The sequence below is a fragment of the Balaenoptera borealis genome (assembly GCF_965194805.1).
Source record: "Balaenoptera borealis genome assembly, chromosome: 20".
NCBI lineage: Eukaryota > Metazoa > Chordata > Mammalia > Artiodactyla > Balaenopteridae > Balaenoptera > Balaenoptera borealis.
In genome coordinates, this window is record NC_138879.1 from 36,920,653 (window position 1) to 36,946,269 (window position 25,617).

General features: G+C 37.7%; 1 protein-coding gene across 4 annotated transcripts in view; it reads left to right on the plus strand.

Moving 5' to 3' along the window:
- The first annotated feature begins 116 nt into the window (after positions 1-116).
- Positions 117-25,617, plus strand: part of VMP1 (vacuole membrane protein 1) — a 140,046-nt gene continuing 114,545 nt past the window's right edge. For 2 of the 4 annotated variants that reach the window (XM_082372064.1, XM_082372067.1), the window contains exon 1: positions 120-264. The gene's annotated coding sequence lies outside the window, so the exon portion shown is untranslated. Of the gene's footprint in view, positions 269-25,617 lie in introns of all 4 variants that reach the window. The other 2 variants (XM_082372066.1, XM_082372065.1) reach the window with 2 other exon arrangements.

A 25,617-nucleotide genomic window follows, 5' to 3' on the forward strand; every position in this document is an offset into this window, starting at 1 on the left:
GCGAAGAGAACAGTCATTCTTCCTCTTGCCCCGCCCACAATTCCCTAACCCAGACTCGAACTGAAATCCCGCGAGTATCAGCTGAGGTGGCCGAAAGGAGGGGGGAACGTTTCTTCTGGAGGCCGTCTCCCGGAGGGGAAACGGACCGGAAGTGACGTGAGCTAGTTCCGGTTGGCCGGAGCCCTGCGGCGGGTGAGAGCGTCAGTCGCGAGCCGCTTCCAGGATCCGAGATCCGGAGATCCGGAGAAGCCGGAGTCAGAGCGGGTAGGTAAGCGAGAGCGGGCAATTGGGGACGGACGCCTGAGGCTATCGTCAGAGCTTAGCTTCTTCTGCACTTAGACGGTGCAGATCTAGGGCACCGTGATTTCGACTTAAAGCAGTGCTTTAGAGCGCTGCTGATTCTGTCTCAGTCTGGCAGTAGATTATTTGGGGCACCTCCCCGTGGTTGGCCAGCCGTACTGGACTCCCAACCATTCCCTCTCATCGCGGCGAACTTGGAAGCCGTTCTGAGCTCCTGTAGAGTACCCATCTCCTCTTCCTCTCCGGGTGTCTAGGACCTTAGAGTAAACGAGGAAGGTCTTCCCTGCTGATGACCAAGCTGTTTCTCAGCATTTGTCAGTTGGTTTCTTGCCCCCCGCACCCCGCCAACCACTAGCACATGATTCTATTTTGTATCCATTTCTAAACAAAATTCAGACGTGCAAGTGCCTTCTAAAGCGTTGGTGGCCAAGGGAGTGGGGCCTTCCCTCCGTAGATCTCTTGCAGAGGACCTTCACGTTATTTCCCACTACTTTCATGAAGAATAGCGTTCTCTGCCTTTTCCAAATCCCTGACCCCATGTATTTCTTTACAGTGGAGGTATTTGCAATAAAACATGAAGGTTAGTTTAACCTCTAAACTTTCAGTAAGCCATATGTGACCCTGTGTCACGCTGCTTAAGATTATTTGTGACCTCCAGTAAGTTTTGCACTGTTGTCTTTTGTTTTCCTGCAAATTCATGCAAAACTCTCATATAGGCTCTGGCACTGTTTACCTGTCTTGACAACATAGCTCCTTTTCCTAACTTAAATGTCTTTCAGTTCTTGTTTGGAGCTTGTCAGAAATTCTGTAGACGGATTGCACTGATCCTTTTGAGAAGTTCGGACAAGTATTTCTAATGTTGTAATGATAGAGAATTTAATGTTCTGCTACTACCTATTAATTGTATTATCATCAACCCTGATTTTAGTTGTGTATTCTTAGCATAAATCATGATGGTAAGAAACTATTATTTACTAGGCAACATTTTATGCATTACAGATTATTTTTTTATTGACCTTTGGAAGAGGTGGTGGTATCCAGACAAATGTGGCCAATTTGTGTAGGTGTGAAATGACTCTACAGTAGAAATCTTTTATATTTTACTTATTTGCTTATATTATTTTAAAACACTGGAGCATTTTTTTCCCCTTTGAGGAATATATCCTACTTGATAATATAGTTTAATTCCTTGATTCACAGTCCACAATAACCAAGTTTCTGAAATACTTCAGTAAATGATTTAATACCTTTAGCAATTTAATGCTTTATAGCTAGTTTAATCAATTTGTTGTTTATTTACATATTGTTCTTATTTATGAGTTAGAAAATTTTTTCACACTTGTCTTTGAAACGAGGCAACAAGATTTTTGAGATGTGGAATTATATAAATTAGATGTTATTATTTTTAACAGCTGGTAAATTTGCTTTTTTACTTTATAACTGCCACACCTGGTCTTATATTCTTTTTGTTCAGTCCAGTTATCCAGGGACTGATTACCCAAATTTTCTCACTTTCCAACTTCTTCCTGCCTTTGACTTGAATTACCACTTTTTAGGATTGCAAACATCATTAAACTTTAAATCAGAAGACCTAGATTGGAATCTGGGCTCCAACACTTACTGAGCATAGGTTGGCAAGTTTCCTAACTTTCTGAGCTGATCTGAATTGTGTTGATTAAAGTACTGCTCACTTCATAGGATTGTCACAGTGATGAAGGGAGATAGTAAATGTGAAATCACTATGTAAATGAAAATATGGCGATATTGTCATTTTACTCTGAAAGCAGGAAATATATCAGTGCAGAATACTGTTACTTTGCATCATTTCAAAATTTGATGTTTTATATTAAGTGTGTTATTTATCTGAAATTTGTCACACACTTTTCTGAGATGATCTTTGCCCTCCTTTTGAACGCAATAAAAGCTAATCAGGAATAGTTTGAAACTGTAATCCACTGTATTAGTCACCTTGGTTTATAAGTAGGTGACTTCAGAATGAGTTTAGTTTTGCATTTGGGAGTTTAAATTTGATCTTTTTTGGCCATCAGGTATTGTCACTTAAGAATTTCCAAGTGCAGAGGAAGTTGAACTTTTGGGCGCTTACATATAGCTAACTAAAGCCTTACTTACTTACATTATTTTACTGAAACCTATTGAAAGCAATATTTAGAATTAGAAGCAACCTCTGTGAACACAGAGTTAGATTCTTCTCATTTAACAGAGGAGAAAATTAGGGCCCAGAAACAATCAGTAATTGGCTTGCCTGAGGTCATATGGCTTAGGTAGTGCCAGAGCCTGAACTGGAAATGAGGTCCCAGGTGTTCTTTCTTTCTGCTAAGGTTGTCTCCAGGCATCTTTATTTGGTTTCACAGTATTTCCTGGTTTGCATGAAAATGGTTTTCTTATGTATTAAAGGGATCTATATGCGTATGTACATTTTTTCCCCTTTTTACCTTATTTTCAGTCTTGTAAATTATAGGAAAACAAAAACTATGCTTGGCAAAATTTGTGGTGGAATGGAATAAGGATAGAAAAAAGTTAGTTCTTTTCTTCAGAATAGTTATTCTGAGTTCATGCTTCATTACTATCAGGTATCAAGGTGTCTTCTTTCTGGCAAGTGGAAAAGACAGAGGATCTTTGTAACACATGTCTCTACTAAGTGAGTGTCGTTGCTAACGAGTAGGAGGAAGCTATAATAATTTCTTTGCTCCTGATAAATATTTTCCCAAGCTATTTGTAATTTTAATATAATTATTTCATTCTGGGTAAATAGCCACTGTAGAAGAGTTTATTTTTTGTCTTGTTGAGAATCCTTTTGCTTCCATTGATTTCACAAAACTTGTTTAGTCTCTGACTATAATTTAAAGAGTTTCTCAGTATTCCAGAAATAAAAAATCTTTTCAGTAGGTCACCGTGGTGTTTCCTCTTGTTCTAGAGGTTCATTAATAAAACCTTGGTCTTTATAGATTTTCCTGGAAGGACTACGTAGATAGTGTTAAGAGCCTAGGCTATGAATTTAGATTGCCTTAGTTCAAATTCCAGGTCTACTACTGTGCACCCCTTGGGCTAGTCTAGTTACTTAACCTCTTATTATCTCAGTTTCCTCCTAGATATTGAAGTTAGTACACACCTTTATTGTTAGGGTTAAGTGAATAGATTTAAGTAAAGCATTTAGAACAGTGCCTGGCATATAGTTAACCATGATTGTTATGTTATCATTATCATGTGGCCTACTGAGCAGTTGCTAAGAACTTTTTCCAGCCCTCTTTCGAAAGCATATCTTTGTGTTCCTGCTTACTTGATTATTGTTTGCTCATTATTAATGAAGTTTCAGTAAATATATATATGGATATATTCACATTTCGTGAATGTTTTACAACATATGCGGGATTCTTAACCAAATGAGTCGTTCTTGTAGGCCATTATCTCAACCTTTTTGTGTTATTAACAGTTTACATTATATGTGTAAGCCACAACACAGAATTTGAGAATTGAAATTCGGGGGTTTGATATTTAACAATGGCTTCTAGCACTTACTTTCTTTGCATGAGAAGATTATTTTGCTGTGATATCTATTGTCATATTTATCTGTTCATTCATCCAATCAGTGAACAAACATCTTGTATCTTAAGCCTTTTACCAGGTTCTGGGAAAAACAGTGGGAAACAAAAACTAATAGATATTTTAGTTAGGAGCCTGACAGAGAGAAAAAAAATAATACAAAAATGAAAGAATAAGCACAGTGTAATAAATGTTATGAAAGAAACAGTCAAGGGTCTGAGAGAGAGTTAATGTGGATATGTGCTTGTTTAAGACTCTAGTATTGCACACCTAGAATATACTGACATGAGATAAGATAGGAAACATTCATGGTCCAGGTTATGTAGAGCTTTGCAGGCCATGGAAATGAGTTTGGATTTGATTTTGAGTGTAGTTAGGAAGTCATTCTACAGTTTCAAGTAGGAGAGTAGTATGATTTATAAGTAGTTTACTCTTGCTCATGTGTGAAGGATGAATTGAAGGGGACAAGAGTAGAAATGGAGAGAGACGTTAGGAGTCCATTGAGTAGTCCAAGCGAGAGATGAAAATGGCCTGGACCAGAGTGGTGGCAAAAAAGTGGAGAGCAGTGGGTGGATACTACATATATCTGGAGTAGGATTGGTCCTGGATTAGATGTGAAGTGTAAGGAATTGAGAAGAGTCAAGGATGGCTGTGCCTCTGGATTCAGTAACTTGGTGGATGGTTGTGCCAAGTAGTGGGAGAGGGAAGGTTTGGGGAGGACCAGGTTTGTTACTGGAAGAGGGCTGGGGAGGGAGAAAAAAGCGCGTGTTAAATTTGAGGTGCCTAGGAATCATCTAAGTGCTGCTATTAGGTATTCCAAGCTAGAGGTCAGGACGAAAAATACAAATTCAAGCTAGTATTTTAAACCGTGCAGCTAGGTAAGTCACTTGGGGGAAACAGGGAAGAGGAGCGGTCCCAGGTCAGGTAAAAGAGAGCTGGCAAAGGAGACTAAGGAGTATTTAAAGAAAGAATGATGGGGTACACAGAACTCATAAAAGTGGTTCCACCTAGAGAGTACTAGACAGATGAGGGACAGAGGGGAGCAAGATTTTTCATTTTTTTAAAATTTTATATTTTAGAGCATGTGGAAGTCTTTGCTTATTCAGAATTCTCTTAAGAAATGGTCAGGTCTGTCAAATGCCGCTCTCTAGTCTATATGAGGACAGAATAAAGTCCAGTAAGGTTGAATTGGTTGATCTGACTAGCTACTTCTAATCTCATCATTTGAGTCTGGTTCCTTCCAGAAACTTTCAGGTCACCACATTTGAAAAGCATTTAATCAAGCGAATATACAAGATTCTTCTGCTCCTTATAAGTTTTTAAGATCTATTTAGAAGAGATTTTATTTTTTATTTTTTTATACATATTTTTCAATTTTTACTTTAAAGTAATTATAGGAAGTTGCAGAGATAGTACAGAGTGTGATTGGTAGGTGTGTGATAATTGCATGTTTAGTTGTTGGTTTTTCTTGGGGGGGGGGGGCCTGCGCCACATGGCATGCGGATGTGGGATCTTAGTTCCCCAACCAGGGATCGAACCTGGGCCCTTGGCAGTGAGAACATGGAGTCCTAACTACTGGACCGCGAGGGAATTCCCTAGAGGAGCTTTTAGTTCTGATTCTTTGGGGCAGAGGAATTTTCTTTAATTTTTTAAAATAATCAGAGAGTATCTATAGTATTTCTATATCTATGAAACCGTAAGTTTTAGAAACTTAAGTGTTTGAATTTATCAGTAACCTTAATAACTATTGGTAAGTGGAACATGCCAGACAGACTCCTGCCTCAAAGTCTTTGCACTTCTTTTTTTTCTTTCCCTACAGTGCCTCTTCCCCATATTTTTCCATGGTCCTTTTCTAATGTCACATTCTCAGAGAAAGCTTCTCTATCCACCCTGTTAAATATTGTGCACAAACACATACATATGCACACATACCAAATTTCTTTATTTTTCATTTGTAGTACTTACTTCTATCTGATGATATGTTTGAATATTTGTCTGTTTATTGCTGTGTCTCTAGCATCTCACACTGTGCCTGGCACATAGTATGTACTCAGTAAATATTTGTTAAATGAGTAAATGAAAAATTTATTTTCACAGCTGTGTAATATTTCATTGTACCTTAATTTATTTATCTGTTTTCCTGACAGTGGACATTTGAGTAGTTTATAGCTTTTGCTATTAAGACCAATGTTGCTAAAAATAATATTGTACATATTGGCTCTTCACATGTGCAAGAGGTTCTTTTGGCTATATACCTAGGCATAGAATTCTAACAAGGGTATGCCAATATTCAGCTTTACAAGTTGTTTCCCAAACTCTGCTATTGTCGTCCTTCCTAATTCTTGCCAAAGAATGCATGTAAAGAGTGATGTAGTGGATTATAGATTCTTCTCATCATCATATGCATACCCCTCTGCAATATGATTTTACTTCTAGAGTCTCTTATTCCACCCCTTGACTCTGTACTTGGCTGTGTGACTTGCTCTGGCCAAAGGGACATCAGCAAGTGTGACACAAGGAGAGACTTGAAAAGCACTTGCACGTTGGGTCCTGTCTTCTCTTACTGCTCTTTTGAACCCAGAACCCACCATGTGGAAAAAGCCCAGGCTAATGTACTGGGGCATAGAGGACTAGCTGGACCAAAACAAGGCATCCCAGCTTAGACCTGCCTAGCTTAAGAGCCAAGCTAGACCAGAGCAGAACTGCCCAACCTAATTCACAGAATCATGAGAAATACTAAATGATTTTTTTAAGTTGCTAAGTTTTGGAGCTACGTTGTTAAACATAGCAAAAGATAATGGATATACAACACTGTAAATTAACTATACTCCAATAAAAATTTACAAAAAAAAGATAATGGATACAAATAATACCTCATTGTGATCTTGGTTTATATTTTTAGGATGTCAGTGAGGTCAAATAGATCCTCTGCTGTGAAATACCTCTTCCTGTCTTTTGCCTGTTTTAGTTTTGTAGGATTATTTGTCTTTTTCTCAATAATTAAAAATTATTATCTGCCTACTAGCCCTTTTCAGTTATATGTTTCTGTGGTTTGTCTTCTCACTTAAGATATCTTGTGATGAATTTAAATTTTAATTTCACTGTTGTCCGATTTATCAGTCTTTTTCTTTATGATCAGCTCTTGCGTATGTCTCAAGAAATCCTTTCCTACCCCAAGGCAGAAAGGCATTTATGTTTTCTTCTGAAAGTTTTGCTTCTTGACCTTTAAATCTTCAGCCCATTTGGAATTAAATTTTGTGCGTGGTTCAAAGTAGGGATCCAGGTTTTCTTTTCTTTTATGGATAATCAATTTGAACAGTCTCTCCTTTCCCCACTGATTTATCTATCTTGCCATCTCTGTCATGTAGAGTTCCAAATATACAAGAATCTTTTGAGAATCCACATTTTCTGTTTCTTGGTCAGTTTGTCTATCGCCATACCTATAAAACACATCTTCATTATTTATTACTCTAACATATGTACAGAGAGATAGATATACTCTGGATATGAGAACTTTGTCGGATACGTGTATTGCAAGTATTTTCTCTCATTCTGTGGCTTACCTTTTTTTTTTTTTTTAACAATGTGTTTCAAAGAGCAAAAGGTTTTAAATTTGTTAAAGTCCAGTTTATACATTTTTTTCTCTTATGGTGCATGCTTTTTAAATCCTAAGAAATATTTGTCTACCCCAAGATCACCAAGATTTTTCCCGTGTTGTTTTTTTTTTTTTTCTGGAAGCTTTATGGTTTTAGTTCTTACATTTAGATCTATGATCCATTTCAAATCAGGTGTTACATATGAGAGAGGGTCAATGTTCACTTTTTTCATAAGAATATTCAGTTGAAGTAGACATTCCTTTCACCATTAAATTGCCTTGTACTTTTGTTGAAAAGTAATTGACCCTATGTATGTGGGTCTATTTCTGTATTATCTGTTCTGTTCCATTGATCTATATCTATCCTTTTGCCAAAACCACAGTCATGATTACTGTAGCTTTATAGTAAAGCAAGACTTGAAATCAATTAGTGCAAGTCTTCCACCTCTATTCTTTATCCAAATTGTTTTAGCTATTCTAAATTCTTTGCATTTCCATATAATTTTGAATCCATTTGTCACTTTCAATTTTTAAAAAAGCCTGCTTGAGTTTTGGTTGCGATTGCATTAAAGCTATACATTAGTTTGAGGGAAATTGACATAGTAACAACATTGAGACTTCCAAATGATGAACATGATATGTATTTTCCTATTTATTTAGGCCCTCTGTGATTTCTTTTTAAAATTTTTTTTAGAATAGGTCTTGTATGTATTTTGTCAAACTTACCTCTAAGTCCCTCTAAGTACATGAACTTTGTTTTTTAGACCCACAGAATATTTTTATTGAATTTTTTTCTTTTTAACTGTATATCCTCACCTTAGTATAGGTGAAAATCTAAATATAAATCTCATAAAAACAGTAGTTGAAAACAGAATTATATATATATACACACATATTTATATACCTCAGAGATTGAATTGACAGTAAGCATAATTTTTCCTTAGAACCAAATGGATATATAAATCATATATAAATACCTAAGGATCATCTAAAAATGAGATATTCATGAATATTTCTAGGCCACATGCAGAACAAGTATATACATTGTGACATCAATAAATACTTTCTGAATTAATGAAAACAAAAGATCTCAGGAGGTTTGTGAGTCTTACAACATGTTGTCTTCAATATTTCTTTAGTTGTTTGCTAAGTGGACACTCTAAAAGGCATAGCAATTATTTAGTCTATCCTTGTTCATGTTACCATCACCCCCAAATTACAAAATTAATCTACATTTCTTCTGCTTTCATAGAAATCTATTTAACATTATGTCCTTAGACTTCTGCCAAAAGCCTATGTTGAAATGACCATGCAAGGAATATTTTGGCATCTTTCATAAAACTGCAATTTGGGGACTACATGAACTTTTAAAAAATTTAACTTTCTGTGTATTCCAAGTATATAATAGAGTATTGATTTTGACCTTTAACCTGTGACCTTGCTAAAATTCACTTATTAGTTCTAGTAGTTCTGAGCATTTTTCAATTTTCTCTTATTTTGACCCTAGTTATTTAGAACTGTGTGCATTAACTTCTAATTGTGTACAAATCTTATATTTTTGTTGCTGAAGTTTGACCTAATTTCTGGGTTGAGAATGTGGTCTGTGATGCCCATTGTTTGGAATTGGTTGTGACTTATTTCTTGGCTTAATTATGATAAGTGGCTTATGAAAAAATATGTATTCTCTAATTGTTAGATGCTGAATTTTATACATATCCCCCCTATATTTTATTTCTTAATTTTATTGTTAAAATCTTCTATCTTATTGAATGTCTTGTTTTTGTTTTTTGTTTGCTTGAAATATCAGTTATGAACAGTTGCTTTGAAATCTCCCGATATAATGTTGGATTTATTCATATATCTGTGTACCTTTATCTATTTTTATGTTGTAAATTTTGATGCTGTATTCTATTAGGTGAATTCAAATTTAGAATTGTTGTATCTTCCTGGTGAGTTGAACCTTTTATCATTGTTCTCTTTCCCTAATAATGACTTTTGTCTTTTGTTTTATTTTCAACCTTTTTAAAAAAATTAATTAATTAATTTATTTATTTATTTATTTTTGGCTGCGTTGGGTCTTCGTTGCGCGTGGGCTTTCTCTGGTTGCGGCGAGCGGGGGCTACTCTTCGTTGAGGTGCACGGGCTTCTCACTGCGGTGGCTTCTCTTGTTGCGGAGCACGGGCTCTAGGCTCACAGGCTTCAGTAGTTGCAGCACACAGGCTCAGTAGTTATGGCTTGTGGGCTCTAGAGCGCAGGCTCAGTAGTTGTGGCTCCCGGGCTCTAGAGCGCAGGCTCAGTAGTTGTGGCTCACGGGCTTAGTTGCTCTGCGTCATGTGGGATCTTCCCGGACCAGGGCTCGAACCCATGTCCCCTGCATTGGCAGGCGGATTCTTAACCACTGCACCACCAGGGAAGTCCTCAACCTTTTTTTATCCTTATTTTAAAAAGGGTGGAATTTTTTTTTTTAATTAATTTATTTATTTTTGGCTGTGTTGGGTCTTCGTTTCTGTGAGGGCTTTCTCTAATTGCGGCAAGCGGGGGCCACTCTTCATCGCGGTGCACGGGCCTCTCACTATCGTGGCCTCTCTTGTTGTGGAGCACAGGCTCCAGACGCGCAGGCTCAGTAGTTGTGGCTCACGGGCCTAGTTGCTCCGCGGCATGTGGGATTTTCCCAGACCAGGGCTCGAGCCCGTGTCCCCTGCATTAGCAGGCAGATTCTCAACCACTGCACCACCAGGGAAGCCCCAAAAGGGTGGAATTTTTAAAAATATAATTTGCAATCTTTTTCAAGTGATGAGTTTAATCTGTTCATGTTTATTTTGATTATTTACATATTTGGCCTGTTTGGACTTGTTTCTATCAAGTACTGTTTCAATGCTCCCCAACTTGAGAACAGTTTAGCTCTGGTCTTTCTCTTTCTGATTTATATACCTTCGTCCAAATTTCAAAATCTGTTTTGTAAATCATAAATTTTAGAATTATCTGGATTAAATTCTTTATTTTGATGTAAGTAATCTGAAGCATGTACCTTTGTCATTTGAAAATATTCTGTGACTTAACTTTTCATATTAATGACTTGTACAGACCAGTTTATATTCCTCAGGTATTTAGGGGCAATAAAATAGTGAGGTCTATTAAGCAATCTGAATGTAAAATTTTGTCAGAGAAATATACAAACAGTGATAACCTACAAATGAGTCAGTTTGAGTAATGAGAAGCTATGGAGATGAGTGTTCTCTTAATTCTAGTAATGGGGAACATGTGTAAATACTAGGACAAGTTAAGCCTTTAGGACTATTTTTTTGTCTTTTTTTTTTTTTTTCTGTGACTCCAGAATTACTTGGTAAGAATTGAAAATACTATCATCAGACTGTTTTGTATAGTAGAAGAAACGTTGAATTTGGACTTGGGAAAGTGAGGTTGAACTCTTACTTTGCCATTGATATGCGGCTGAGTTGCTATTTGGGGCCCTTTGAGCCCTCAATTTCTCGTTTGTAGAAGGCAAGTGTAAAATAACAGTTTCCTACAAAGTGTTGTTAGCATCATATTAGCTAATCTATATGCAACCTATAACTCACTATACAGAAGTAGTTGTTATTACAGAAATCCAAAACCCTGGCCTTGGGCTGGGTAGGATTCATAGACTATTAGAAGAGAAAGGAAATTATGGCAGTCTTTTACTCTATGTGCCTGATAATTGGATGAGGAAAGGGAGAATAGGGGTGTGAAATGACATTCCGAAGTTCTCTCAGTTAGCTGAATGTCCCAAATCTAGACTGTCATTCCTTTTACTACCTTAATTCTTTTTAAAAAATAATTTATTTATTTATTTTTGGCTGCGTTGGGTCTTCATTGCTGAGCGCTGGCTTTTCTCTAGTTGTGGAGAGTGGGGGCTACTTTTCGTTGCAGTGCGCGGGCTTCTCACTGCGGTGGCTTCTCTTGTTGCAGAGCACGGGCTCTAGGCGTGCGGGCTTCAGTAGTTGTGGCTCACGGGCTCTGGAGTGCAGGCTCAGTAGTTGTGGCGCATGGGCTTAGTTGCTCCGCGGCATGTGGGATCTTCCTGGACCAGGGCTCGAACCCGTGTCCCCCTGCATTGGCAGCCGGATTCTTAACCACTGCGCCACTAGGGAAGCCTACTACCTTAATTCTTGACCTTACTCTTACTCCCCCATCTTTTTGGTAAAAATGTTTTGCTGAAATTGCACTGGTTATGAAAAACTGAATGAATATTTAAGAAGTAGATCGAGAGAAAATGAAAAATGGGATTTTTCAAGTTGTAATTTTACAAGTTATGCATTTTCCCTGCGAAAATAAAATCATGTTTTTATGCATAGGAACGTAAGATATTTTTACATATTGGAAAGTGAGAGATGAAGAAACCTTCCCCAAAACCTATCAGACTCGCAAAAAGGGAGTTCCTAAAGTGTCTTCCAGGTTGTATCTTTTCAAAATTTGGATTTTTACTTAAAATTTTATCTAATTAAAAAAATTAGGGTTTCCCTGGTGGCGCAGTGGTTGAGAGTCTGCCTGCCAATGCAGGGGACACGGGTTCAAGCCCTGGTCCGGGAAGATCCCACATGCCGCGGAGCAACTGGGCCCGTGAGCCACAATTACTGAGCCTGCGCATCTGGAGCCTGTGCTCCGCAACAAGAGAGGCCGCAATAGTGAGAGGCCTGCGCACCGTGATGAAGAGTGGCCCCCACTTGCCGCAACTAGAGAAAGCCCTCGCACAGAAACGAAGACCCAACACGGCCAAAGATAAATAAAATAAATAAATTAAAATAAAAACAAAAAACACACACAAACTTTAAAAAAAAAATTAGATCTGGAGCAGTGGCCTTTTTCAACAGTTAGACTATGATGAGTTGAATATACTTTATACTTCACTTAATTAAGTTGAGGGACATTTTAGGCCAGAAAAATATACACTTATAACCTGCTAACCCATTATTAGGAGATTTATGGAGATTTTGAATTCTTTTAATTGTTACCTAACTTAGGATTTTAACTTTTTAATTTCCCAAAGCTTTAGAAAGTTCAGAAAGATTCAAGGAATGTTTTCATATATTCTCATTAAAGTAATGACTTTTCAGAGAACACATTGTTAAACTGTCGCTACCATGTGATAGATACTCTCTGGCTCTCAAAGCCAGATGATCTGATAATCACTTTGATACTGTGCATGGTGTTGGAATTATCTTTGTCTTTATACTCCTGCACAGCAGAAAACTATATCAAAACCTCACTGGTCAAGATATATTACTCTTCGCTTACAGTATTTATTTATTAAGTTTCCAAGAATAAGTTGCAGTTTCTTAACGGTTTTAGGGAAATCTACAGCTATTTTGGAACACTCTGTGACTGAATGTACTAAATAATCCAACCAAGGACACACACTCTGAAAACAAGAAAGGTTACCGAAAGATATAATATTCTCAAATTGGATATCTTTATATGCCTTGTATGATTGAGAAAGCTGAATTGATATTTTTGCAAGAAAGTAGAATCATTCGGATAGATGATTTTCTTTTTTTTTTTTAACATCTTTATTGGAGTATAATTGCTTTACAATGGTGTGTTAGTTTCTGCTTTATAACAAAGTGAATCAGCTATACATATACTTATATCCCCATATCTCCTTCCACTTGCGTCTCCCACCCACCCTCCCTATCCTGCCCCTCTAGGTGGTCACAAAGCACCAAGCTGATCTCCCTATGCTATGTGGCTGCTTCCCACTAGCTATCTGTTTTACATTTGGTAGTGTATATATGTCCATGCCACTCTCTCACTTCATCCCAGCTTACCCTTCCCCCTCCCTGTGTCCTCAAGTCCATTCTCTACGTCTGCGTCCTTATCCCTGTCCTGCCCCTTGGTTCATCAGAACCCTTTTTTTTTTTTTTTTTTTTTTTTTAGATTCCATACATGATTTTCTTAAAAGGAAGCGTGTTCATTTTATTTTGGAATTCAGTGATGAAGAAAATTAGAATCAGTGGCTTCACTATATTTTCTTTTTCTTTTCATTTTGGTAAATTCTCCATTAACTCTTATATTACTCAGTGAATTGCCATTTTCATGTCATCCTTAAATGTTTTTTTGTGTCGCTTTGGGGAACTCACAGTAATTTAGTCTTACATTGTTTTTGCATTACAAGGGTAGCTAATGTTTAAAATGAATGGAGTATTATAGTCTTAGCACATTGGATATACAGCCTACAAAGAACCTTTGTGAGCTGATTTTAGCAGTATTTTCTGAGCACTTCTGCCAGAAACAAACAAAAAAACCCCACATGTTTTAATATCAACCTTAGATTTTAAGTGCTTCAGCTGTATTTAAAATCTGCTAGTTACAGCCTTTTAAAGCATTTCTTGCATCTAGATATATCTTCACAATGAAAATAATTTGATGTTTGAGTTATGCTTCTTTTCTATTTCTGTCTTCTCATCCCATCCACAGACCTATAGAATTTATTTCAACAGTTTCATTCTTAGAAACAAAACTAACTTAGATGCATGCTGTTCAAATTGATATTACAACAGTCTCACTACAAGGCTGCATTGAATGTCAAAATATGTCATGTGCTAGATTCCTTTTTGAGGAGATTTCAGTCTTTTAAACAGGCTAGTAATACTTTGGATTCATTCCCACATCCAGGAATCTGACTGACACCGTTTAATAACAAATTTCCAAAATTCATGCTACCTCATTAAACTGTGAAAAGTGGCTCTCCTTAAAAATGATTATTTCCTCTTGCCCTACCTACATTGGCTAGAGCTTTTTTACCCTGTAATAATTTTTTTAATATAAATTTATTTTTGGCTGCGTTGGGTCTTCCTTGCTGCGCGTGGGCTTTCTCTAGTTGCAGCGAGTGGGGGCTACTCTTCGTTGCAGTGTGCAGACTTCTCATTGCGGTGGCTTCTCTTGTTGCAGAGCACGGGCTCTACGCCTGTGGGCTTCAGTAGTTGTGGCACACAGGCTCTAGAGTGCAGGCTCGGTAGTTGTGGCGCATGGGCTTAGTTGCTCCACGGCCTGTGGGATCTTCCTGGACCAGGGATCGCCCCTGGGTCCCCTGCCTTGGCAGGCGGATTCTTAACCACCACAGAAGTCCCTACCCTGTAATAATTTTTAACAGATTGTCCTTTTGGTACTTTTCAAACTGTTTACATTGATGAAAAATAATTTATTTTTGTTATCCCACATAAACTAAGATTTTTCTGTGGATGCTTCTGTAGAAATCAGTTGTGCAGTCTCTTCTGTAGTATAGAAATACGGAAAACAAGTATCTGTAAGTGAATACTTGGGTAGTATTGACTATGATTATTTTGGAAAATTGAGACATTCATGGAAAGGGTGTGGATAAGCTAACATTAAGTGCCTGCTATGTGCCAGACTCTGTGCAGGACAATTATATATAATTGTTTTTTGAAGTAGAGAAAATAAATAGCCGAGAGTCCCCCAAAGCAACACAAAAGACATTTAAGGATGGCATGAAAATAGGAATGGGGATATTTTACAAATAAACTCAAATGCAGAGGCTTAAATTACTTACCCAAGGCTATGCAACTAGTAAGTGATGTTTAGCTCCAGAGAAGTGAAACTACTTTCAGGTGGGAAGGTGAACAGAATTAGAATAGCGTGGATGCATTCAGTCTTGGAGTGTGGAGTACAGGTGAAATGCTGCTTGCCCTGATTTGGCCCTCAAGTAGACATATTGGCAGCTTTGGGGCACCGAATTTATGTTCTCATTTCTGGATGCTGGAAGTCCAAAATTGAGGTGCTAGCTCTCTTCCTGGCTTGTACATGGCTGCCTTCTTGTTGTGTCCTCACATGGCCTTTCCTTTGTGTGCATGCAGAGAGAGTGTCTCTTTTCTCCTCTTATAGGGACACCAGTTCTATCTGACTAGGGCCCCACCCTTAGAACCTCATTTAACCCTAATTACCTGCTTAAAGGCCCCAACAATAAATACAGTCACATTGGGGATTAGGGCTTCAGCATATGAATGGGGGAGGGGTACAATTCAGCCCATAACTAGCATATTCTCTCCTTACAGAGTAATTGTGGCATAAGAAATCTATATTTGGTCTTTGTCCCAGTTCCTGGCACAAAGCTCCTAAATCCTTTGTAGTTTTCCAGAGTAATGTGAGTGATAAGAACATCTTCTTTTCTAATGAGGCAACTTTTGTCGGGCCCCTAGTTACCTCCAGGATGGGGACTAGTCACCAAAAAAACCAAAGCATGATTAGAGGGTTGGAACTTTCAGCCTCAACCCCCAACCTCTGTGTAGGGGAGTCGGGCTAGAAATTGGCAAAAGTTTTTCAAAAATTGTTTTTTATTTTTATTTATTTTAAATTTTATTTATTTTATTTTATTTTATTATATTATATTATATTTTTTGCAACTCTGGATACTTTATTGTATCAAAGAGGAAATTGAAAACAGTTACATATTATCTAGGAAGTAACATAATGAGATCAATGTATATTCATGTCTATGGGAGGTGGCCAAAGCCAGATTTATGAGAAAACATCTTGAATAACTGAAAAAGAATAAAAATTAAATACTTTACTTAAGAGTATTAAAAGGAAACAATGAAATAAACCTATGGAAAACAGACTTAATAAAGTTAACACTGATATTAACATATTAAAAGGGAAAAAATAGTCAGAAATTATAAGAGCTGGTTCTTTGGAAGGGAAAACCAAAACGGTAGACTAAACTATGCTAGCTGAATAAAGGAAAAAAGGGATGATACAGAAATACAAAATTCGGAATGAGAAAAGTAAATAATCACAGATATACCTTTGGGTTATCTCCATTTTCAAAATAAATTTGAAAGCCAAAACAAAGTTGCCAGAGAGCTACTTCTTTAAAAATTGCTCCAGGCCCACATTATTTCATGGGTAAATTTTTTCCCACTTTCAAGAGGATCTGCTATTAAAGTTGTTCTAGTTCACACAGAAAGTTTTCCAGTTCTCTTTATGAAGCCACGATAACACTGATAAAATCTAGCAAAGATAGCACTAAAAACAGTCACTTTTGAATATTGATGTAAATATAAATTACTATCAGAGTCCCACATTACATTAAAAGTATAAAAAATGACACTGATTTTGTAGAAATATAGTCAATATTGGGAAATCTGTTAGTAAACAGTAAAGGAATTAAAAAGACACCTCTAATAAAATTCGACATCCATTCTTTTTTTTCTTTTTAACATTATTTTTTTATTCAAACAGAAAGTCACAAAAATTATAATCATCCTCATCAGTTCACTCAATCCCATGTAATTAATTTTTTTTTATCTTGATCTTTTGTTAGCACTTTTATGAATTCATCAGTTTTCCATTGGAGTTCTGAAAACGCTTATTCATTCAGTTCAGCAGTATAGTCAGTTACCAGAAACCTGTACTTGTCAGAGTCTTTTCCATGAATTCCTTGAAGATGAAACCCTTTTATAGGAACATTTTTGCAAAAGCATCAGAGTACACCCAGAACTGTCTGTAAATGACAAAAGACTTAAAAATGACCACGGTTAAAGATTAGATGAAAGTTCATAATAATGCAATTGACAAGGAAATTTAGTTATTTCTGAGATATACTTTTTAAAGTAATAATTAGAATTATGACTTATAACATTATACCAGAACATATAAGATTTTTGGAATTTCATGTAATGTCTGAAACATTTATATTAACATATTTCCATACAAATAACCCAAAGAAAGTTTAGTATTAGTTTTTTGTTTTTTGTTTGTTTTTTTTTAATTTTTAAATTTTATTTTATTTATTTTTTTATACAGCAGGTTCTTATTAGTCATCAATTTTATACACATCAGTGTATACATGTCAATCCCAATCGCCCAATTCAGCACACCACCATCCCCACCCCACCGCAGTTTTCCCCCCTTGGTGTCCATATGTCCATTCTCTACATCTGTGTCTCAACTTCTGCCCTGCAAACCGGCTCATCTGTACCATTTTTCTAGGTTCCACATACATGCATTAATATACGATATTTGTTTTTCTCTTTCTGACTTACTTCACTCTGTATGACAGTCTCTAGATCCATCCACTTCTCAACAAATGACTCAATTTCGTTCCTTTTTATGGCTGAGTAATATTCCATTGTATATATGTACCACATCTTCTTTATCCATTTGTCTGTTGATGGGCATTTAGGTTGCTTCCATGACCTGGCTATTGTAAATAGTGCTGCAATGAACATTCGGGTGCATGTGTCTTTTTGAATTACGGTTTTCTCTGGGTATATGCCCAGTAGTGGGATTGCTGGGTCATATGGTAATTCTATTTTTAGTTTTTTAAGGAACCTCCATATTGTTCTCCATAGTGGCTGTATCAATTTACATTCCCACCAACAGTGCAAGAGGGTTCCCTTTTCTCCACACCCTCTCCAGCATTTGTTGTTTGTAGATTTTCTGATGATGCCCATTCTAACAGGAGTGAGGTGATACCTCATTGTAGTTTTGATTTGCATTTCTCTAATGATTAGTGATGTTGAGCATCTTTTCATGTGCTTCGTGGCCGTCTGTATGTCTTCTTTGGAGAAATGTCTATTTAGGTCTTCTGCCCATTTTTGGATTGGGTTGCTGTTTCTTTAATATTGAGCTGCATGAGCTGTTTATATGTTTTGGAGATTAATCCTTTGTCCGTTGATTGTTTGCAAATATTTCCTCCCATTCTGAAGGTTGTCTTTTCGTCTTGTTTATGGTTTCCTTTGCTGTGCAAAAGCTTTGAAGTTTCATTAGGTCCCATTTGTTTATTTTTGTTTTTATTTCCATTACTCTAGGAGGTGGATCAAAAAAGATCTTGCTGTAATTTATGTCAGAGAGTGTTCTTCCTATATTTTCCTCTAAGAGTTTTATAGTGTCCGGTCCTACATTTAGGTCTCAAATCCATTTTGAGTTTATTTTTGTGTATGGTGTTAGGGAGCGTTCTAATTTCATTCTTTTACATGTAGCTGTCCAGTTTTCCCAGCACCACTTATTGAAGAGACTGTCTTTTCTCCATTGTATATCTTTGCCTCCTTTGTCATAGATTAGTAGACCATAGGTGCGTGGGTTTATCTCTGGGCTTTCTATCTTGTTCCATTGATCTATGTTGCTGTTTTTGTGCCAGTACCATATTGTCTTGATTACCGTAGCTTGGTAATATAGTCTGAAGTCAGGGAGTCAGATTTCTCCAGCTCTGTTTTTTTCCCTCAAGACTGCTTTGGCTATTCGGGGTCTTTTGTGTCTCCATACAAATTTTAAGATGATTTGTTCTAGTTCCGTAGAAAATGCCATTGGTAATTTGATAGGAATTGCATTGAATCTGTAGATTGCTTTGGGTAGTAGAGTCATTTTCACAATGTTGATTCTTCCAATCCAAGAACATGGTATATCTCTCCATCTGTTGGTATCATCTTTAATTTCTTTCATCAGTGTCTTATAGTTTTCTGCATACAGGTCTTTTGTCTCCCTAGGTAGGTTTATTCCTAGGTATTTTATTCTTTTTTTTGCAATGGTAAATGGGAGTGTTTCCTTAATTTCTCTTTCAGATTTTTCGTCATTAGTGTATAGGAATGCAAGAGATTTCTGTGCATTAATTTTGTATCCTGCAACTTTACCAAATTCATTGATTAGCTCTAGTAGTTTTCTGATGGCATTCTTAGGATTCTCTATGTATAGTATCATGTCATCTGCCAACAGTGACAGTTTTGCTTCTTCTTTTCCAATTTGTATTCCTTTTATTTCTTTTTCTTCTCTGATTGCTGTGGCTAGGACTACCAAAACTATGTTGAATGATAGTGGTGAGAGTGGACATCCTTGTCTCGTTCCTGATCTTAGAGGAAATGCTTTCAGTTTTTCACCATTGAGAATGATGTTTGCTGTGGGTTTGTCGTATATGACCTTTATTATGTTGAGGTAGTTTCCCTCTATGCTCACTTTCTGGAGAGGTTTTATCATAAATGGGTGTTGAATTTTGTCAAAAGCTTTTTCTGCATCTATTGAGATGATTATATGGGTTTTTTAAAAATATTTATTTATTTATTTTTGGCTGTGTTGGGTCTTCGTTGCTGTGCGAGGGCTTTCTCTAGTTGCGGCGAGTGGGGGCCACTCTTCATCGTGGTGTGCAGGCCTCTCACTGTCGCGGCCTCCCTTTGTTGCGGAGCACAGGCTCCAGACGCGCAGGCTCAGTAGTTGTGGCTCACGGGCCTAATTGCTCCGCGGCATGTGGGATCTTCCCAGACCAGAGCTCGAACCCGTGTCCCCTGCACTGGCAGGCAGATTCTCAACCACTGCGCCACCAGGGAAGCCCCCATGATTATATGGTTTTTATTCTTAAGTTTGTTAATATGGTGTATCACATTGATTGATTTGCGTATTTTGAAGAATCCTTTCATCCCTGGGATAAATTCCACTTGATCATGGTGTATGAATGATCCTTTCAATGTGTTGTTGGATTCTGTTTGCTAGTATTTTGTTGAGGATTTTTGCATCTATATTCGTCCATGATATTGGTCTGTAATTTTCTTTTTTTTGTAGTATCTTTGTCTGGTTTTGGTATTGGGGTGATGGTGGCCTCATAGAATGAGTTTGGGAGTGTTCCTTCCTCTGCAATTTTTTGGAAGAGTTTGAGAAGGATGGGTGTTAGCTCTTCTCTAAATGTTTGGTAGAATTCACCTGTGAAGCCATCTGGTCCTGGACTTTCATTTGTTGGAAGATTTTTAATCACAGTTTCAATTTCATTACTTGTGATTAGTCTGTTCATATTTTCTGTTTCTTCCTGGTTCAGTTTTGGGAGGCTATACCTTTCTACGAATTTGTCCATTTCTTCCAGATTGTCCACTTTATTAGCATAGAGTTGCTTGTAGTCGTCTCTTAGGATGCTTTGTATTTCTGTGGTGTCCGGGGTAACTTCTCCTTTTTCATTTCTTATTTTGTTGATTTGAGTCCTCTCCCTCTTTTTCTTGATGAGTCTGGCTAATGGTTTATCAATTTTGGTTATCTTCTCAAAGAACCAGCTTTTACTTTTATTGATCTTTGGTATTGATTTCTTTGTTTGTATTTCATTTATTTCTGCTCTGATCTTTATGATTTCTTTCCTTCTGCTAACTTTGGGTTTTGTTTGTTCTTCTTTCTCTAGTTCCTTTAGGTGTAAGGTTAGATTGTTTATTTGAGATTTTTCTTGTTTCTTGAGGTAGGCTTGTATAGCTATAAACTTCCCTCTTAGTACTGCTTTTGCTGCATCCCATAGGTTTTGGATCGTCATGTTTTCATTGTCATTTGTCTCTAGGTATTTTTTGGTTTCCTCTTTGATTTCTTCAGTGATCTCTTAGTTATTTAGTGACGTATTGTTTAGCCTCCATGTGTTTGTGTTTTTTACGTTTTTTTCCCTGTAATTGATTTCTAATCTCATAACGTTGTGGTCAGAAAAGATGCTTGATATGATTTCAATTTTCTTAAATTTACTGAGGCTTGATTTGTGACCCAAGATGTAATCTATCCTGGAGAATGTTCCGTGCTCACTTGAGAAGAAAGTGTAATCTGCTGTCTTTGGATGGAATGTCCTATAAATATCAATTAAATCTATCTGGTCTGTTGTGTCATTTAAAGCTTCTGTTTCCTTATTTATTTTCATTTTGGATGATCTGTCCATTGGTGTAAGTGAGGTGTTAAAGTCCCCCACTATTATTGTGTTGCTGTCAATTTCCTCTTTTATAGCTGTTAGCAGTTGCCTTATGTATTGAGGTGCTCCTATGTTTGGTGCATATATACTTATAATTGTTATATCTTCTTCTTGGATTCATCCCTTGATCATTATGTAGTGTCCTTCCTTGTCTCTTGTAACATTCTTTATTTTAAAGTCTATTTTATCTGATATGAGTATAGCTACTCCAGCTTTCTTTTGATTTCCATTTGCATGGAATATCTTTTTCCATCCCCTCACTTTCAGTCTGTATGTGTCCCTAGGTCTAGAGTGGGTCTCTTGTAGATAGCATATATATGGGTCTTGTTTTTGTATCCATTCAGCAAGCCTGTGTCTTTTGGTTGGAGCATTTAATCCATTCACGTTTAAGGTAATTATCAATATGTATGTTCCTGTGACCATTTTCTTAATTGTTTTGGGTTTGTTTTTGTAGGTCCTTTTCTTCTCTTCTGTTTCCCACTTAGAGAAGTTCCTTTAGCATTTGTTGTAGAGCTGGTTTGATGGTGCTGAATTCTGTTAGCTTTTGCTTGTCTGTAAAGCTTTTGATTTCTCCATCGAATCTGAATGAGATCCTTGCCAGGTAGAGTAATCTTGGTTATAGATTCTTCCCTTTCATCACTTTAAGTATATCATGCCACTCCCTTCTGGCTTGTAGAGTTTCTGCTGAGAAATCAGCTGTTAACCTTATGGGAATTCCCTTGTATGTTATTTTTTGTTTTTCCCTTGCTGCTTTCAATAATTTTTCTTTGTCTTTAATTTTTGCCAATTTGATTACTATGTGTCTCAGCGTGTTTCTCCTTGGGTTTATCCTGTATGGGACTCACTGTACTACCTGGACTTGGGTGGGTGGCTCTTTCCCTTCCCATGTTAGGGAAGTTTTCGACTATAATCTCTTCAAATATTTTCTCTGGTCCTTTCTCTCTCTCTTCTTCTTCTAGGACCCCTATAATGCAAATATTGTTGCGTTTAATGTTGTCCCAGAGGTCTCTTAGGCTGTTTTCATTTCTTTTCATTCTTTTTTCTTTATTCTGTTCTGCAGCAGTAAATTCCACCATTCTGTCTTCCAGGTCACTTATCTGTTCTTCTGCCTCAGTTATTCTGCTATTGATTCCTTCTAGTGTAGTTTTCATTTCAATTATTGTATTGTTCATCTCTGTTTGTTTGTTCTTTAATTCTTCTAGGTCTTTGTTAAACATTTCTTGGATCTTCTTGATCTTTGCCTCCATTCTTTTTTTTTTTTAAGAGTTATTATTATCTGCTATTTTTTTTAAATTTATTTATTTAATTTTGGCTGTGTTGGGTCTTCGCTTCTGTGTGAGGGCCCTCTCTAGCTGCGGCAAGCGGAGGCCACTCCTCATCGCGGTGCGCGGGCCTCTCACTATCGCGGCCTCTCTTGTTGCGGAGCACAGGCTCCAGACACGCAGGCCCAGCAGTTGTGGCTCACGGGCCTAGCTGCTCCGCAGCACGCAGGGTCCTCCCAGACCAGGGCTCGAACCCGCATCCCCTGCATTGGCAGGCAGACCCTCAACCACTGCGCCACCAGGGAAGCCCGCCTCCATTCTTTTTCCAAGGTCCTGGATCATCTTCACTATCATTATTCTGAATTCTTTTTCTGGAAGATTGCCTATCTCCACTTCATTTAGTTGTTTTTCTGGGGGTTTATCTTGTTCATTCATCTGGTACATAGATAGCCCTCTGCCTTTTCTTCTTGTCCATCTTTCTGTGAATGTGGTTTTTGTTCCGCAGGCTGCAGAATTGTAGTTCTTCTTGCTTCTGCTGTCTGCTCTCTGGTGGATGAGGCTATCTAAGAGGCTTGTGGAAGTTTCCTGATGGGAGGGACTGGTGGTGGGTAGAGCTGACTGTTGCTCTGGTGGGCTGAGCTCAGTAAAACTTTAATCCGATTGACTGTTGATGGGTGGGGCTGGGTTCCCTCCCTGTTGGTTGTTTGGCCTGAGGCAACCCAACACTGGAGCCTATTTTGGCTCTTTGGTGGGGCTAATGGCAGACTCTGGGAGGGCTCTCGCCAAGGAGTACTTCCCAGAACTTCTGCTGCCAGTGTCCTTGTCCCCACGGTGAACCACAGCCACCCCTCGCCTCTGCAGGAGACCCTCCAACACTAGCAGGTAGGTCTGGTTCAGTCTCCCCTGGGGTCACTGCTCCTTCCCCTGGGTCCCGATGCACACAGTACTTTGTGTGTGCCCTCCAAGAGTGGGGTCTCTGTTTCCCCCAGTCCTGTCGAAGTCCTGCAATCAATTCCCACTAGGCTTCAAAGTCTGATTCTCTAGGAATTCCTCCTCCTGTTGCCGGACCCCCAGGTTGGGAAGCCTGACGTGGGGCTCAGAACCTTCACTCCAGTGGGTGGACTTCTGTGGTATACGTGTTCTCCAGTCTGTGAGTCACCCACCCAGCAGTTACGTGATTTGATTTTACTGTGATTGTGCCCTTCCTACTGTCTCATTGTGGCTTCTCCTTTGTCTTTGGATGTGGGGTATCTTTTTTGGTGAGTTCTAGTGTCTTCCTGTCGATGATTGTCCAGCAGCTAGTTGTGATTTTGGTGTTCTCGCAAGAGGGAGTGAGAGCACGTCCTTCTACTCCACCATCTTGGTTCCTCCTCTATTTTATTTTTATTTTCATTTTTATTTTTGGCTGTGTTGGGACTTCGTTGCTACGTGCAGGCTTTCTCTAGTTGTAGTGAGCAGGGGCTACTCTTTGTTGCGGTGCTCGGGCTTCTCATTGTGGTGGCTTCTCTTGTTGCAGAGCACAGGCTCTAGGCGCATGGGCTTCAGTAGTTGTGGCACATGGGCTCAGTAGTTGTGGCTCATGGGCTCTAGAGTGCAGGCTCAGTAGTTGTGACTCATGGGCTTTGTTGCTCCACGGCATGTGGGATCTTCCCCGACCAGGGATCGAACCCGTGTCCCCTGCATTGGCAGGCAGATTCTTAACCACTGCAGGGAAGCCCCCCAAAATTGTTTTTTAAACTGTGAATTTATTTTGTTTGTAAAGAAGTAGACGGATTAAAAGAAAATAACTTAGTCTCCTATGCTATTTCTCACAAAACAAAATTCCAGACTATGTTTTTTTCTGGAGAATTTTTTGAGTAGGAAATGTCTGTAGACTGTTTTCTTTTTTAGCATATTGTGTAAGAACACATTATTTGCTCAAATAAAAATTCTTGTTGAAATGTCTTTAAAAACATCTTTGAATAATTGCATAATACCATTGTTATTAAGTAAGAACTTAAATGGACCCAAGTTGTTTTGGACAAAACTCTTTCTGTCTCTTAAAGATGATACTGTGGGAAGGAGTAAAACTGGGGAAATGAGCTCAATTATCAGTGTTTTGCAGGGGAAAGGTTTTAGAGTGTTTTCTTCATAACACATAAGCTCTTTTGTGCCTTCTTATATCTTTTCATCACAAATTAATTAAATGTTATTTATTGTGATGTAGGTGAAGGGCTGTTCATCTCTAAAATGAATTGCCTATAGAATTTGGCTGAATATGAGTTCGCACAGTTTTAAGTATTTACAGAACTTAAGTATGGCTTCAAGTTGAATGATTGGAAGATGGAAAATCTTTACCTCCTTTATTATATGGTCCATTTCAAATATGTTCTATTAATTTTATTAATAAAACCAGAAAGCATGATTTGTGGAATAGATTTACATTTTGTGAACTTATTGTGGTGATGCTTTGATCTTATAGATTTTCACAATTTATCTTCGTCTTTCTTTTTTTGTGATTGCTTGTCTTTTGAAAACATCTTCACAGAACTCTGACTTAAATTTGCAGAATCAAATTTCAGCGTCTAGTACTACTCTGAATGTATTGCCCTCTGAGCTCCCATACTTTTTCCTGTACTTTCTTTCTCCTTATCATCATTATAAACCAGTATATATTGAGTTCATATAAAAGGTGGGACAGTATACTAGTATTTTATGTACATTACGTTATTTAGTCCTCAGAGTAACCCTTTGTGTGTCGTGTTATCTCTATTTTACAAATTAAAGAAACTGATATTTAGAGAGATTTAGAAACTTCCCAAAGCTCAAAATATATACTTGTGAAGTTTGGGTTTGAATCCAATTCTAAAACCTGTTTTCTTCCCACTAAGTTATTTGCTGTATATCTGTTTCATTGTTTTATATTATAATTGAAGTCTTGTGCTCATCTGGCTTCCCTACCAGATTATGACCTGCTGGAGGAGAAAGATCTTGTCTTATTCACATTTATATCTTCAGTGCCCATTACTGACCCCAGAACTTTTATAATGAGTGTTGAATGAAAGACACTGACATCACTGATATGGTAGCAGTGAGGCATGTGCTATGAAGTAGTTTCTCTAGTATAGACAGTTTCTAGGTTTACTGTGTCAGATACCTCCTACCCTTTCCATGTATTGCCATTTATAGTTATACACACCCTTGCATGCCCAAACACACACTCTTTCATCCTC